Source organism: Nicotiana sylvestris, chromosome 12 (assembly GCF_000393655.2).
Source record: "Nicotiana sylvestris chromosome 12, ASM39365v2, whole genome shotgun sequence".
Classification (NCBI taxonomy): domain Eukaryota; kingdom Viridiplantae; phylum Streptophyta; class Magnoliopsida; order Solanales; family Solanaceae; genus Nicotiana; species Nicotiana sylvestris.
In genome coordinates, this window is record NC_091068.1 from 101,695,279 (window position 1) to 101,710,082 (window position 14,804).

Here is a 14,804-nt window from a genome sequence, read left to right on the forward strand (position 1 = left end):
TGAATCTGTTCAACCTTACTTGGTTCCACTGGTTCAGTTAACATCTCAAGTGTCTTTTAAAAATAGCTGTACTGTGCATCTGTTTTCTTCGGATCTTATTATTGCTCAAATCTGTGGGAATACTGGTATTTCGCTGTTTTTGTTACTGCTGCAATTGCTGAAACTTACTTCTTCTACCTCCATTTCCAGGTACATATCCTTTTAAATTCTATGTAGGAAAGAGATTCAGTATGACGGATAAATGAAGATTGAATTGTAATAATATCTTTATTCATTCGAGTTCTTTAATTAAAAACTCAGTTTTGTTTCTGGATCAAATAAGCAGTATATGTTGATAGGATGACTGTAAGTTAAATATCTTTTATTGAAGACTGTATAAGTGTTGTGACAAGGTTAATTTTCTAAATTTTCATTAAAGTATAGTTGTGATTAAGATTGTCAAGGTAGGAAACATGGCATAAAGTGGGCCATTATTTAAATTTTATGGTGTTGTTAGTTAAGTAAAGAGTAATGTAGAAATATCAAGAAAACTACATTACTAACTCTTGTTGTTAAATAAGGTTTAGATGGTATATGTTTATAAAGATAATAGATGTGTGTATAAACGTTGGTGAAAGGTGATATGATATAGCTTGTTACGATGTTAAAACGTTATGAATGTTTACGACATATAGTTAAGTTGCATGTAAGGTAATTTTATTGAAGGAACTTGTATAATAACTCCTTTCCTATAAACCCGATGCCTATCTACCTTCATAAAACAAATTGACCAAATAATTAGGTCTATTAGATTAAAAGCGAGTATATGAGAATGAAACGAGATGTATAAGCACCAATTACCACACTTTATATCAATGGTAATCAGAAATAAGAATTTGTTAGTTTCATATACAATTTATCCTTTGGCATACATATATATGTTGTATTTGCTAAAAATCAAATTTTTATCCTTTCACCGAGAATTTGAATAGTCTTGGGATGAACATTAATACTCGGATATTATAATCAACGGGCAACATTCAATAAAGTGTGAATTCTTTTTTTCAAGAATTAAGAGGTATTTTAAATGAAGATTTCTCATAATATAATAAACAATTGGTGGAAAAATCCCTGATATCATTATAAATATTTTGCGCAATTAGGGATACGTTCGCGTACCCTGATTATATTTTTAAAAGCAAAAAATTCGGATTATGCGTACGCGCAATTTCGAGCGAATATTTAATAAAAGGATTTTTCCAAAGGCGTTAAATCAATTTCATAAAAACCCGAGATGTACGGTTCACTATTCAAGAAAAACAAATATTCTTGATTCGACACAATTTCGAAAAATGATTGTTTAATAAATATATTACCAAAAGTTATCGTGTACACGTACGCGTGACACAATTCCGCATTTTTAAATTTATAACACGAATATACGTACGCGTAATTCGATTCAAAGAAGGGTCCTCAATCACAATAAGTATAAGCGGTAGTAAAATCATGTAACATCAATATATTTAATAAAATCAAGATAATTAAGCCAATAATAAAAACAGTTAAGCGACCGTGCTAGAACCACGGAATTCGGAAATGCCTAACACCTTCTTCCGGATTAACAGAATTCCTTACTCAGGATTTCTGGTTCGCAGAATAACAAACAGAGTCATATTCTCCTCGATTCAGGGATTGAAATTGGTGACTTGGGACGCCTTAAAAATCACAGGTGGCGACTCTTAAATAATTAAATAAATCCCGTTTCGACTGTCCTTCAATTGGAGAAAACTCCCCACGCGCCCCGCGGGCGCGGTAAAATAGAGGTGCGACACAAAACAACTGTGCAAAAAGTGCACAGTCTCTGACCAGTGACCGTGCGGCCGCAATACCACTTTGTGCGGTCCGCACCGGCCAAAGAAAATATTGCCAAGTTTCTGAAGATGGCTAGTGCGGCCGCGTCCTTGCTTGTGCGGTTCGCACCGGTGAAGGCCAAGAATGATCAGTCTCTGAACTGCGTTCACGCGGCCGCGTCCCACTTTGAGCGGTCGGCGTGGTTCTCATGCGTCCGCAGCTCGTCTCATGCGGCTGCAGCTCGTCTAATGCTGTCCGCGTGCCTTCGTTTCAGCATCAGGTAAATGGTAAAGTCCCAGTGCGGCCTGCGATCGTGTTCACGTGGCCGCACTGGACAGTAAGTGATGGGCCCCACTGTGTTTCCTATAAATAGACCATTAGGATCTTCATTAGAACTTTTCGCCAAAATTAACCCCTGAGCCCTAAAAGTTACTGTTCACATTCAGAGACCCCTCTTAGTGTTAATATCAAGAGCATTTCTTCGCTTTCCTGGTAACATATCTCTCACATTAGTCTTTACTTAGTATTAATTTAAACTTTATACATGTTTCCCTAGTCATAACTTCTTCGTTTTTCTTTTTTGTTCTTCGTCGTTTCATGATTAGGATAGTTTTATATTGTTCTTGTTGTTCTTTAAAATGATGGGCATGTTATAAATGAGTAGGGAAAAAGTAGGATGCTAAAACGTGACAGACTTGAGTTTTTTGTAAAACCCTAATTGCCCCTGTAATGAAAGCCCAGCGCGACCGCAATCCCTGATTATGCTGTCCGCATGCCTTTTACGCGGCCACATCATTCTGTTACGCAGTCCGCGTAAGCCTTGAGCCTAAAGGTTGATACTTCCCAGCGCAGACGCACGCCTTGTTTGTGCGGTCCTCTCCATGCCCCACGCGACCACATCCCATGTTTGCGCGGTCTGCGTGGGTGAGGTTCAGAGGGCACCAGTTTTTAATAGTATGGCCAATGCGGCCGCATGAACAGTTTGTGCGGACCGCGTTGGCCCCCACCCCTTGTTCATGCGGTCTGCATGGTTCCTAATCAGAGAGGTGTTCATTTCCCAATTTGGTCAGTGCGGTCCGCATGCCTTGTTTGTGCGGTCTGCACTACTATCATCTGTTCTCTGTCTGTGTTTCTGTTCTGTACTTAAACTCTGCAATTGCCTGAACTAACAATGTTAGAAATATTTGTGTGCAGGAAATGGTTAAACAACGAGGGCGTGGAGCTAAACAACCCGGACGAGGAGCTGACCCCTCCCGGGGAGGTAAAGCAAAATTGAAGAAACTCACTCCCCAACCAAAGCTAAAAACAAGAAATAAGGTGATGAGTGATGAAGAGCAGTTGGGGAGTGAGTACCTCCCCTCCCAGGATGTCTCAACTGATTCGGGGAAAGCCCCCGCAGGCCCAGCTAAAGCTTCAACTGTTATACAACCTGAGTCGTCTGAGGGCTCAGAAGCAGGCAGTGCCAAATACTCCACCTCCCCCACAGCTTCAGAATCCAGGGAGGGTGCAGAAGATAAAAACAAGAGTGATGAGGAGGTCCCGGACAGTGGGGTACTTAGAGTTGAGGGAATTGAAAGAACTAGAAACCCAGTTGTATGGCAGGACAGATTTGTCAGCGAGGTGGCCTTTCATAAATTCCGGGAAGTGTGGCCCAAGAAGAAGGCGATTCCAGAAAGAAGAGTAGTCACCCGGGATTTGTTACCCTACCTTCCCCGAGTCCATGAACAATTTCTTACTAAAGTGGGGTGGGATTTCTTTAAAATGAGCTGGTCGATGCAAATGAACATATGGTGAAGGAATTCTACAGCAATGTGTCCCACACAAAAGAAGGGTCAATTGCAACCAAAGTGCAGAATAAGAAGATAGTGTTCTCGGGATAGGCGTTGAACGAATGTTTGGGTTTCAATGAGGAGGATGACTCTCTGTACAGAGAGAAGTTAGCATTGAAAGAGGAAGCTCGTCCTTGGGTGGCACAGTTCTTAGCTCAGCCTGGTGCTTTTCCGGAGTGGATTCAGGTGGGGAAGAAAATATTGCGAAAGGACCTCAATTTTGAGGAGAGAGGATGGTTAACTTTTGTATGCAACAGGTTGGACCCTTCGTCCCATGACCAGACCATTCCAATCGCCCGAACGGTTCTCATTGCATCTATCATGGTAGGTTTCCCCATCAATATGGGGAATGTTATGTACAGTGTGATCACATCCATTGGCATTGATACGGACAGAAACTACCCCTACCCGAACACCCTAACAATGTACTTTGAAGATGCAAAGGTGAAAAAATAACCCTTCGATTTTGGAGTCCGGCCGGTGTCCCCGTTATCATGGTTTAATATTCAGGGGCCGGACAACCCGAAGGGGGATAAGAAGGGAAAAACATCCACCTCTGCCCCGACTGGCCAGTCTGAGAAGCCAGTTGCGGTAGAGGCCTCTATTGAGCCACCTACTCCTGCTGCCACTACTGTTCCGGACATCCCATCCTCTTCTACAGGTCCCAGTTCTTCAACTGGCCTAGTGGTTCCCACATCCAAATCCAACCCCCTCACGGCCCAGCAGTTAGCAAAGACATTGGCCAGTTTGAACAACTGGATGTCAGTCTCGACATCCAAGTTGTCCACTTTGGCTACCACAGTTGCGGCCCAGTCTGTTCCAGCCACCGTTGAGATTCCTTAGTCCATTGAGGAGACATTGAAGACACTCCTGGCCAACCAGGAGAAGATTTTGGCTACTCAGGCTGCCTTGACAAAGGCAGTTGATGCACAGGGCAAAGCTCTAAAGGAGCTTGCCAGAGAACACAAGAAGATGAGAAACTCCCGGGCATCTAAGGAAGAGGTGAAGGAGCTCCGAGCTGAGGTTGACAAGCTAAAGGCAGACCAGCTGCCTTTAGACTTGTTCTTTGATGAGTTAGCACCTCCACCAGCAGTAGTTGTACCGGAGCCACAGCAGGAGGAGGATCCTAGGCAACCAAGGAAGAAGAGGAAACTTCCTAGCACTGAGGGTGTTGTGATAGAGGTAGCACAGGTTCAGGAGGATACTTTCAGTGCTCCACCAGATGTTCAGCCGGTCCATGACCCGGCCCCTGTCCCAGCAGCAGAGCAGCAGCAGGCTGGGAACCAGTCTGAGGTTCCCGCCAGTACAGAGGACCAAAGGACCACTGATCAGCCCATCAACAGACCAGGGTGTTCTATATTCTTTCTCTGTTTATAAGCTTATTTTGGTAGTTGGCATTAGGGACAATGCCAGCTTTTATTCATGGGGGTGCGCCCTACTATTTTGTATTTTGATGGTTGATACATTTGAGATAACTGTACATATTTATTTGACTCTTAGCTTATGTTGCTAGTTGATAGTTGGCTTGTACATAACTTTTCATTCTAGTTACTTTTCTACTTTATGTACATATTCATTCCCCCCCCCCTCACTGTTGTATATTCTACTCCCCTATTGTATATATTCATTCGGTTTTTCTATTTTCGTTAAAATTTTTCGTTTTTAATTTCATAGTAGGCTCATAACCTTTTTGTTTTGTGTTGGCGTTTGCAATAAGCCCTTGGTTTTCTTAATGCCACGGTTCTTTCCAAGGGTAGAGTGTTGTGCGAACCGGGTGGCTCTTCCCAATGAGAGATAGCGTGACAATCTTCTTAAGGGTTTGAGTCCGTTTTTGATTTTTTTTTTATTTTCAAGTTTTGCAGTCAAAGGTACCTCAGGCAAAGCTTCACTTGGGCCTAACACATTTGCCTTTGATCCCATGGTCAAAGACATAATGTTGTGCTTAGGATGGTGAAAGTCGTAGCCTTGAGACTCTTGTGTTGACCAAACAGTCATCATGTGGTCATATTGGACCATTGTGCGCTTGAATCATAACTAAGGTCGTTGTGGACCCTCGACTCAATATCTTTAGCAATCCTTGAGTGTGTGTGGTGAGAATTCGATTTGCGAGTTCAAGTCCCGAGCCGATGGTCTAGAACTTGCCCCGAATGTTTGTTGAGGAGAAATCTTAGGTGAAATTTGGCTTGAGAAGTGATTGTAGGCTCTCCTTGATCCAAAATGCTAAGATTGAACAATTCCATGACCTACCAATGAAATGATCCCTAGTTAACCCTTTTGAGCCTTGAACCTTCTTCTTTCAAGAACCAAAGCTACAAGCCTATACCCGTTCTTAATGATACCCTCTCTTGGCACCCAAATCTTCCCTTGAGTAGATGGCAAATATCTAAGTTTGGGAGGGCAAGAAAGGAAACAATGTGGTAAAAGGTACAAAAGCAAAAAGAAAAGAAAGGTAATGAAAAAAAGAAAGAAAAGATAAGACAAAAAGAAAGACCTAATTGAATAAGGTCAAAAAGGGGATTCAAAGAAAACAAAAGAGAAAAAGGGTGTGGAAAAAGTAGAAAAAGGAGAAATGTGTTGAATTGCATAAGAAAGGGTGACAATGTGTCTCTCTAACCCCTTGAAAAAGAAGTGAATACTCAAATGAGTCAAGAAAGTGTGCCAAAATGAATCAAAAGAAGTGCTTAAGGGAAGATTGAACCCACTTGAACAAAAATATGTCCTACCCTTACCCAAAAGCCTTCACAAAAGTCCTACATGATTTTGAGTTGAAGGGAACCTACATTAGTGGATACTTACATAAGGGGAAAGCATATGGTACTTAGAGCTGGACTTGTGGCCTCTTCCTTGAGAGAGATGAGTGAAAATCCATCAACCTCAATTTGTGTGTGCAAATACTCTAAAAAGGTGAGGTTCACTTAGGGAAAGTCGAGGATGTGTGAGTTTGGGTTCCACAATGACCAAAGAAATTGAGAAAGGTTCCTTGATGAAATGTGTCAACTCTTGATGCTCTTGTGTCACACTTGATCCACAAGTTTTCAAAGTTTAAATGTGTTAATGATGCATTCGCATTGAGGGCAATTGTTAGTCCCAATTGATGCTTGTTGAGGTTACTTTAGGATAAGCTGAAATTGCTTGGATGTTGCCTTTGAGGGGTGGGTCTTGTTTTGTTTGCTTGAGGACAAACAAAGGTTTAAGTTTGGGGGAGTTGATAAGTAGGATTTTAACATGTTTTATACCCATACTTGCCTGCGCTTTGAGTGTAATTTGCTACAAAATAGTCCCAAAATGCTTACAGATTGCGCTTGATTGCAGGTTTGAGCTATAAAGTGACAAATCGTCAAAGATCGGCTCAAATCGGAGTGAAGCCTGCTCAAGTGTCAAAGATCATTAAAGTAAGGACATTCAGAACTTAGTGCGGACCGCACCATCATGTCATGCGGCCGCACCATAGGAGTTCAGAGACTGTGAAACAACAAGTCAAGCTCATGTGGCCGCGTCCCACTTCATGCGGCCCGCGTCTTACTCATGCGGCCGCACAATCTTGCTATGCGGTCACGTCCAAGAAGTTCAGAGAGTGTCATATTCCAGAAGCAAACAACGCGGCCGCGTCCGACTTCATGCGGCCCGTGGCCCTCTCCATGCGGCCGCACTCTATGGTCATGCGGCCCGCATCAGTGAAGTTCAGAGAAGCTGCCAAAACCATTCATGCGGCCGCACAACAACTTTGTGCGGTTCGCGTCAGTTTTTATGCGGCCGCATTCCAACTTTGTGCGGTCCGCATCACCATCTTCAGAGAGCAAGATTCAGAGGTCAAGCAACCCAGTGCGGCCGCGTGCCATATTTGTGCGGTCCGCACTAACCCCGCAGGGGCAGTTTTGTCCAGTTTTTCTAGCCCACTATAAATAGAACATTTTACCATTTTTAGGTTAAGTTGGGTACATCTGATAGCTGCTGCACTCGTGAGACTTATGTTTTGGCCTATCTTGGGAATTTTTAGCTTAGTTTCATCATAGATTATTGTAGTTTAACATTAGCAATTAATTAATATGGTTGTTTCATCTTCTATTTCTTCATTTTCTTCTTTAGTTATGTCTAGCTAAACCCATTAGCTAGGGTTGTGGCTCAACCCTAGTGTGGGTAATTAATGGGTGTAGCTTCTTAATGATAGATTGATATTGGGTGTTTGTTATTTGGGTTAATTTTATGGTTTAATTAAGGATTGATGGTTGCAAACATTGATTCTAGCTTAGTGGGTCTTGACTCTTCTTGAGAAAGAGAGTCTATGACCCCAAAATTGACCCAACAAGGAATTGGGGTGGACCCATGAGAAATGGTAGTCCCAATTAATGGGTTAAACCTCGAGAGAGTAATCACCCTACTTGAACCCTAGTTGCTTGGTCTAATTGGCCTACCCAATTGGTCTCGAGAGAGTCAATTGGGCAAAATCGCTCTCTACCGAGAGGTGTGAGAGTGGGTATAATTGTGCAACGGTTATAACATTGATCCCAACTATGTCAATCTATTTAGTTAACCACCTAGGTGATGCCACGACCCTAGTGCCTTTTTCTATATTAATCACAACTTAGAACATCTCCCTTTAGCATAAATTAGCTTAAACTTGTAGTTGATACAATTAGGAATCGACCCAAAAAAATGATAGAAGCACAATTAGGAGAAAACACGCATTCCTAGTCTGAATAAATACGCAACTCCATTCCAAGCTCCCTGTGGAAATTGACCCCGATACCACTATTCGGGTAAAAGTCTTAGCGCCCGCTCTTTCTACCGTTGCATAAGGTTGAGTTTGTCGCGATCAACAACATCGTATAATTTTCATCTGTGTAAGTTGTCTTAACTGACAAAAAATGGGCACATTTTGTAAGTCGATCAACTATCACCCAGATGGAGTCAAACTTATGATAAGAGCGAGGTAATCCAATAATGAAGTCCATACTAATCACCTCCCATTTCCAGGTCGGAATCTCTATATTCTGAAGCAATCCACTGGGTTTCTGATGCTCGATCTTTACTTGTTGACAATTAGGACACTAGGCTACAAATTCTGCAATAGACTTCTTCATGTTATCCCACCAATATTGCTCTTTAACGTCATGATACATCTTTGTCGAGCCGAGATGGATGGAATATCGGGATTAATGAATCTCAATCATAATATTCTTTTGCAACCCTGCCACATTAGGCACATATAATCGCCCCTGGTACCTCAGTTCCCCATCTCCTCCAATCTCGAAAGCCGTAATTTTATACTGCTGAATGCTCTCTCTCAATCTTACTAAGGTAGGATCTTCGTATTGTCGTGCTTTTACCTCAGCTACCAAAGATGATTCTGTTGTATTCTATATAGTAACACCTTCGTCATCAGAGCCTAAAAATCTGATTCTCATATTGGCAAGATGATGAAGCTCTTTAGTCAACCCTTGTCTACTCGCCTCAATGTGTACTAAGCTTCCCATTGACTTACGATTGAGAGCGTCTGCCACAACATTGGCTTTACTAAGATGGTACAATATCTCAACATCGTAATCTTTTAGTAATTCAATCCACCTACACTGCCTCAAATTCAACTCCTTCTGCTTGAAGATGTATTGTAAAATCTTGTGATCTGTGTAGATGTCAACATGGACAGTGTATAAGTAGTGACGCCATATCTTCAAAGCATATATTACTGTAGCCAATTCCAAATCATGGGTCGGGTAATTCTTTTCATGATTCTTCAATTGTCTTGATGCCTAAGCAATCACCTTTCCACGTTGCATCAATATGCACCCCAAACCTATACCTGAGGCATCACAATATACCGCATAACCTTCTATTCCTTCTGGGAGAGTGAGCACTGGCGCGGATGTCAATCGATTCTTTAGCTCCTGAAAACTTTGTTCAAAAGCATCAGACCACTGGAACTTAGTAAGTTTTTGTGTTAACTTAGTCAATGGTGCTGATATAGAGGAAAACCCTTCTAAAAATCGCCTATAATATCTTGCTAGCCCCAGGAAGCTGCGGGCTTCTGATGGTGTTGTAGGTCTCGGCCAATTCTTTACTGCATCAATCTTCTGAGTGTCGACACTAATACCCTCGTCAAATATCACATGGCCAAGCAATGCTACTGAGTTCAGCCAGAATTCACTTTTGGAGAGGTTAGCATATAACTTACGATCCTGAAGCGTCTGTAATACTATCCGCAAGTTGCCCGCATGTTCCGCCTCCGAACGAGATACACCAAAATGTCATCAATGAATACGATCACGAACACATCAAGATAGAGCCTGAATACAGTATTCATGAGATCCATAAAAGCTGCTGGGGCATTTGTTAGCCCGAACGACATCACCAAAAACTCAAAGTGCCCATATCTTGTTCGGAAGGCCGTCTTTGGAATATCCTTCTCCTTAACCCTTACCTGATGATACCCTGAACGTAAGTCAATCTTAGAGAAATACTTGGCCCCATAGAGTTGGTCAAACAGGTCATCAATCCTTGGAAGTGGATACTTGTTCTTTATAGTAAACTTATTCAACTGTTGATAATCGATACACATCCTTAACTACCAATCTTTCTTCCGCACGAACAAAACTGGCACACCCCAAGGTAAAGCGCTGGGCCTAATGAAGCCTTTATCCAGCAAGTCCTTCAATTGTGCCTTCAACTCTCACAACTCTGCCGAGGCCATCATGTATAGAGGAATAGATATGGGTTGAGTGTTAGGCAACACATCAATGCTAAACTCAATCTCCCTTTCAGAAGGAAGGCCTGGGAGTTCATCTGGGAAAACATCTGGAAATTCATTGACCACGGGGATTGATTGTAGAGTAGGCTACTTCGACTCCGCGCCCTAACGCAAACGAGATGATAAATGTAACCTTTTGAGATCATCTTCCTTGCCTTAAGATAGGAAATAAACCTACCTTTCGGTATTGCAATGTTCCCTTTCCATTCAATGACGGGTTCACCAGGAAACTGAAACATAACCATCTTCGTACGATAGTCAACATTTGCATTGCATGAGGCCAACTAGTCCATTTCCATTATCACATCAAAATCAACCATTTCTAACTCAAATAAATTCGCCGAGATTTGACTGCTACAAATTATCACTGTGCAACCTCTATATACCCTTATAGCAATCACAGAATCTCCTATTGGAGTAGATACCGTAAGTGGTTTACTTATAAATTCAGGTTCAACGCCAAACTTATTAGCCACAAAGGGTGTAACATATGATAATGTATATCCCGGATCAATCATCGCATATACATCGTAAGAAAACACAGACAATATACCTGTAACAACATTCGGAGACGACTCGAGATCCTGTCGACCTACTAGAGCATAGGTTCAATTTGAGCACCACTCGAACTTGGCACTGCACCTCTACCTCTACAACGAACTATCGATTGCTGAAATCCCCGTGCTGGAGGTCGAACTGATAAGGAAGAACCAGACAAAGATCCAGTTGGTTAAGCCATACCACCACCACCTCTATTAGGACAATCCCACATCATATGGCTGGGATGTCCGTAAGAATAGCACATATCAGAACCTCGACGGCACAGTCCAAAGTGGACCTTTCCGCATTGATCATAACATGGTGTTGGGGGTCTTGTCTGACTAGTATCCCTGTGATATTATGAGCCTGATGCCCGCAAACTCAGACCTGGACTAGAACAGGTAAATCGGTTATATCGAGGCCTCTGAAACTGTGGAGGAGCACTAGCTACAGGTGGCGCTGAACTCCTCGAAGACTGGGGCCTGACACTGCCTCTGAAGTCATCATAATACCCTGCAAATCTTGCCCTCTTATTCTGGTCCCTATCCTGCTCCCTATCTGCCCTTTGCTGGCGCTTACGATCCTCTAAGGCCTGGGCATAAACCTAAATACGGTAAATATCCATGCCCTCCACCAAGGAGGCTGTCGTGTACTCATTTATCAGATTTGGTCCTAACCCGTTCACGAACATATGCACCCTATCACTCATCTCAGCCACCATATGAGTAGCATACCTTGATAAAGAATCAAACTGCATACTATACTCTCGCACACTCATATTACCTTGTCTAAGGTTCAGGAACTTATCAGCTCTAGCTCGTCATATCTCAACTGGCAAATAGTGACGAAGAAAGGCCTCAGAAAATTCCTTCCACATAGTTGGAGGGGCGTTCGGACCCATAGATCTCTCCCAACTATCATACCAGAAAACCGCTAAATCCCGTAACCGATAAGAAGCCAACTCTACTGCCTCTATATCAGTATCATGCATAACCCACAGTGTACGATGAACCTGATCAATAAATGTTTGCGAGGTCCTCCTTGAGATCTGATCTGGTAAACACTGGAGGGTCTAGATTAATAAAATCACGAACTCTCGTACTAGCTGGTTTATCAACAACACAGGTATTCTGCCTCTGAGCCTGAGCAGCTACCAAGCTAGTCAACAACCGCACTGCACTCTGCATATCCTGGCCTGTAGTGCCAGACGACAGAACTGGTGGTGCTGGGTGCCTCCTAATATCCTCTGGAGGAGTCGGAGTAGATGAGGTATGGGACGACATCTCAATCTGAGCCTCATTTTGTCCTACTCCGGCTTGAGGCACCTGACTGGTACCCTCTCCCGCAGTTGTATCAAGCCATATACTAATCGTTTGCTTCCTAGTCGAAGGCATCACTGAAAGAAAACAAGGTGAATATTAGAGACGAACACTTACAACTCAACTCTATACACGATCTAGATTCAGGAAGAAGGTAACAACCTAAGATGTCATGTAGCCTCCTGATTATAAATGTGGCGCGCTACACATCTATAATCAAGACTCTACTTGACACGGCTCATTGACAACCCCTAGGACAGACTTGCTCTAATACCAAGTTTGTCACGACCCAAATTGGAGGATCATGACTAGCACCTAGGCCATACTTGCCGAGCACCAATGTACATTTTATCTAACCTTCCTTATTATCTTTAAGGGCCGACGAGACATTATAAATGGTAGATATGGATCATGAACAACAAACAATGAAAGATAATGGAATGAACATAACATGAGATGACAAGACCGCCAAGAAACTACATATAAGGTGCGAGCTACCACGCACCCATGAAAGAATATACAACAAAAATCAGTCGACAAGGCATACAAAACTATACATGAGTCGACACCTCTCTATGAGCCTCTAATAGAGCATAAGTGTTGCAACATTGCCGGAACAGGGCCCCGACATACCCATAATATCTATAACAAAAATGCATACCAAGACCACGGCAATTTCGAAGAAGGGATCTCGCCAATAACCGCTAAACTGGAAAGCCTACTGTGGTGGGGGAGCTGCGTCTACCTATCTATCAGGTCCTGCAGCACGACATGCAACATCCACAAATATAAAGGACATCAGTACGAATAAAGTACTGAGTATGCAAGGCAGGAAAGCATAAGTAAGAACAATAATGTAAACAGGGATAGAGAATATACAACCTGTAACATCTGGATACCTCTGAGGGCTACTGACATGAAATGTGTGAATATATGCATAAACTTTTAAAACATACGCCTCTATGGGCATCATCATCATCATATCATACCCAGCCGTAATAGGCTCGGTAAAACGTACCCGGCCACATGGAGCTCGGTAAAACCCAACTGATCAGTGGTTGCACAATAGGTGTCGTACCCGTCCGACTATATATAGCGCGGCTCGATAGATTAAAGTAGATACATATATATAATGCACGTAGGACTCATTGGAATCATATTCTGAACCTTTCGGAGTGACGTAAGGTCGATATTCTCCGTACACGTTATTAGGAATAACTCTTCATCAAGAATCTTATAAGAATCAGGAAGTACCAACAACATTGATAACATAAGAATAAGAGAAGCAACCTTAACATCAATTGTTCCATAAGAAGGGAAATAATGTAAGTACTGGTAGCTTCTAAGAGTAGAGTACCTTTGGAAGCTCATTCATTGCATTATGTACAATTGAAGTCATGCAAAAAAAGGAAAGGGATAGCCTCACATACCTTGTATATGTATTTCCCAACCTCAAGCTATGCAAATGTCACGACTCCTTAGTCTACAATAAGAGAAATGACAATATCGTTATCGTTTAAGCATCGTAACTATTATGTATCAACCACAACCTATTTTAAGATGAAACGGACAGCACCTCCACTATATATATGACTTCACACAATTCAAAACAATAACCAAACATCCCAACATAACCCTATCACTTCATACACAATACGACAACCATAATAGTGTCAAACAATCCGAAAATGTTACGATGAACGACCAGCAAAAAACCATACCATTATGTGGTGTTTCTCCATACCCTTCCTCCTTTCAACTCCATAAAAGAAGTAGCAAAAGATACAATCCAATAGCAACATGAAACATCCCACAAAATAGTCTCACAAGTTAAGCAACTCACAATTAATTTTTCAGTTTACTTAAACACGTTTCGACTTGTCTTTTCTTTCAAATTGAGAAAAACAACCAAAAGTACATAATTATACCCCTTATACAAAATAACATCCATGAATTCAACTTAAAAATAATTTTACAACCAGCCAACCATGACACAAGAACAAACATCATACCACTCTTTCGAAACTTGCTAGGTCTATTCTTTACGATCGAGTTACAACTCGCAAACGCATAAATAATGGAAGGAGAAGCATAACCTTACCTTGTATTGAGTATAATCCACGAAAACTAGTCCTTCTTCATCAAAAATCAGTTCCTCAATGAGGCTACAAGAAGTAGCAAGAGAAACTAGCAAGCTGTCGAGACTTTTCGGCACTAGAATCACGTCGTAACACCCGAAATACCCTAGGGTGTGTGTGGGATTTTTGGGGAGGAGTTGCAGGGGTTTAATTTGGTTTTCAAGGTCTAAAAGATGGGTGAAATATATGAGATGATAATCACTTAAAATTCCCCTCTTGACCGACTTTGGGGATTTTAATTGAGTCCTCTTATTTTGGAAAGTAGGTGATGCACCTACTTGTCACCTACCAATCTGCGGTCTCGCGAAAATGTGAATATCTCTATACTCTGAGATTGTATTGACAAACAGTTTAATGCGTTAGAAACTAGACTCATAGATCTTCAATTTGGTGGGTAGTAATT